The sequence below is a fragment of the Ornithodoros turicata genome, chromosome 3 (assembly GCF_037126465.1).
Source record: "Ornithodoros turicata isolate Travis chromosome 3, ASM3712646v1, whole genome shotgun sequence".
Lineage (NCBI taxonomy): Eukaryota > Metazoa > Arthropoda > Arachnida > Ixodida > Argasidae > Ornithodoros > Ornithodoros turicata.
In genome coordinates, this window is record NC_088203.1 from 32,091,116 (window position 1) to 32,094,307 (window position 3,192).

The 3,192-nt window shown below is 43.6% G+C and overlaps 1 long non-coding RNA gene across 1 annotated transcript; it reads left to right on the forward strand.

Annotated features, from left to right (window-relative positions):
• Positions 1 to 1,028: 1,028 nt before the first annotated feature.
• LOC135390158 (uncharacterized) lies at positions 1,029 to 1,420 on the forward strand. Its single transcript, XR_010421738.1, has 3 exons — positions 1,029 to 1,052; positions 1,112 to 1,132; positions 1,191 to 1,420. It is a non-coding gene; the product is annotated as an uncharacterized LOC135390158 (long non-coding RNA).
• The last annotated feature ends 1,772 nt before the right edge of the window (positions 1,421 to 3,192 follow it).

Consider the following 3,192-nt stretch of genomic DNA (forward strand, 5'->3'; position numbering starts at 1 on the left):
GTGTATGTATTTAGTGAATATTCTCTTTCAGGATATAGAGTTCCAGTGGCATATCGTTCTTATGTAGCTGATATTAATAGTTGTTGCATTTGTTTTCAAACTACCCTGCCCCCCCTATGCATCGTACGTATATGTGAATGTTCTCTTTCAGGATATAGAGTTCCAGTGGCATATCGTTTTTATGTAGCCGATATTAATAGTTGTTGTCTTTGTTTTCAGACTACCCCGGCCCCCCTATGCATCGTATGTATAAGTGAATGTTCTCTTTCAGGATATAGTGTTCCAGTGGCATATCATTTTATGTACATGATGATATTCATAGTTGTTGTCTTTGTTTTCAGACTACCCTGGCCTCCCTATGCAGTGTATGTATTTAGTGAATATTCTCTTTCAGGATATAGAGTTCCTGCCCCCCCCCTATGCATCGTACGTATATGTGAATGTTCTCTTTCAGGATATAGTGTTCCAGTGGCATATCATTTTATGTACATGATGATATTCATAGTTGTTGTCTTTGTTTTCAGACTACCCTGGCCCCCCTATGCAGTGTATGTATTTAGTGAATATTCTCTTTCAGGATATAGAGTTCCAGTGGCATATCGTTCTTATGTAGCTGATATTAATAGTTGTTGCATTTGTTTTCAGACTACCCTGCCCCCCTATGCATCGTACGTATATGTGAATGTTCTCTTTCAGGATATAGAGTTCCAGTGGCATATCGTTTTTTATGTAGCCGATATTCATAGTTGTATTTGTTTTCAGACTACCCTGGCCCCCCGTTTTCAGATTACCCTGGCCCCCCTATGCAGTGTATGTATTAGTGAACATTCTCTTTCAGGATATAGCGTTCCAATGGCATATCATTTTATGTACATGATGATATTCATAGTTGTTGTCTTTGTTTTCAGACTACCCCGGCCCCCCTATGCATCGTATGTATAAGTGAATGTTCTCTTTCAGGATATAGTGTTCCGGTGGCATATCGTTTTTATGTAGCCGATATTCATAGTTGTTGCATTTGTTTTCAGATTACCCTGCCCCCCCTATGCATCGTACGTATATGTGAATGGAAGTGTGGATGTTGTTCTTTAATATTTAGGTTCTCTTTCAGATCATTGCTGCTACTGCTGCAGTGAGTCATCTGGTTGGGTAAGCAATGTGGCGAATGCTGATTATATGTTATCTTTCAGATCCGGACGCCATTAGGGACATTATTCGAGAAAGTTTATTTCAATCATTATTTGATTTACTAAATATGGAATAAAAATATTTTCTGTTGTAGAAAATGTGTACTGTCTTGTATGTTTCTTCTGTTTCAGGTGTGAAGGTTTTTCCGCTGGGGTTTTCTCCTTCACGCAGATTGGCAACATAATTGGCGATCCCCAGCACCATTGGCTTTAATTGGCATTACTAAGCATCATTGACTTTAATTGGCATTAATAAAATATTTTTCACTTGTACAAATGTGTATGTCTATTGCTTGCATGTCTTCAGGATGAAAGTATGCTATGTTAAGTGCGGTAGGAAAACTCCCCGCTCGGGGATGTATTAAAAGATGTGGAAAGGGAATAAGATGTATTTTGCATGTTCACGCATGTTCAAACGCGAGAAGGAAACCCCTCTCTACGCGACGCGCGGCCGCGAAACGCGCGGGGGCGGTCTTGGTGCGTGCTCCTCCTTGGCGCGAACGCTCTTGCTCCAAATACCTTCCTATCTAGAGCGGTGGGGTCCCGATGGTCACCATGCTCTTTGGTTCTGCGTATCTCCCTACGTCTACTACTCGGACAATGCTATTTTCTGCGAGCATTTCGTGACCAGTGACAGCTTCTGTCATCCCCCGGACGATTTCTTTACCGAGCTGCTATTGTGGGCGACGACTGCAGGCGATACAACTTTCGTTTGCGCTCTTGAAAGAGAAAGGGCGCGTTAAAGCTCAACTACGCCCATTTTCGAGTGTTAGAGAATGGAATGGTACTCACACGATGTGTTCATAAGGAAACACTGATTATGTATGCAAAATAGTTATCCCAAGCTCCTCGCGGTTTTTCGAAAAAGTGAATTTTTAGTTTCACTGACATTCCGTCTTGTGGCCCGCAAACCCTGTGTCAACGACACATTCGTGGTCTGCCCACTGATCTCTATAGTATAGGCTGGATCGCGCATAGGGTGCTCCACAGCGTGGTCACCGGCTGCCATATTGGTGGGTCCATCGCATCCTGTCGTCTGCATTTAGTTCAAGCGGTGCTGCCCATATTTTTTAAAATTTCTTTTAAATTAAAGGGCATGTCATGCCAGTTTGTTGCAGCTTTGAGTACACTTCATGCGGACAGAGAAAGAGGGATAATTTTTCACAGGTAAGCCCTTTATTTTGAAATCTGTTTATTCGTATCGCGTGCATCTGACAACTCGGACTTATTGGCACTTCGCTGGTGCCATTGCGTACTAAGAAAGTATGTGTGACTACTCCTACAGATCTCAAGACCATGTATTTTCTATAAACAATGTGCTTGTGCTTGCAGGTTCCCCTCACAGTCACTCACCTGTGCCGAAGAACCGGATGTAGAACCTACGCCAATATGCCAATATGTTCCACTGTTCTTTTAATCTGTGAAGTACGGTGGAAACAAGTAAACTCCTGTGTTAACCTCGTATGTGCAGTTGCTCCTACCGCGTGTGTGATAAGTCATGCATGTGCATGCTCTTCGTGCACAGCGCTTCGAATTTCTGTAATGAAATACGCTGCCAGCTGACCAACTGCAAAGCACTTGTGACAATAACGTTATTTTCAGATGAGGAATGGGGAGTTTCATTGCCAAGGTCTATACTCCACCTCATTGCTGGTGGCGATGTGGTGAATAAAATAACGAGCCCCTTCAGAATAAGGATCGAGGTCTTATCCCACCGGGAAAAACAATATTGGCGAAACACTGGGCCGAAGTCTGCTTCCAACCTAAAAGTTGTCGGGCCTTGCAAAAAAAGCTTGGGCCAAGGCTGGGGATTGACAATGGCCTCACTCGGGCCGACTTAGCCGGCACAAGCTCGAGCCAATGTAGAGGGCCGACCTGACAGATGTAAGGCCGATGTCTGGCCAATAAGGAACCAAGCTTGGGTACTGCTTGTGTAAACGTGTGCCCTACAATGGCCTATGGAACAACACCTGTGCATGGGCCAACCACGGCCCGTTGCAAAAAA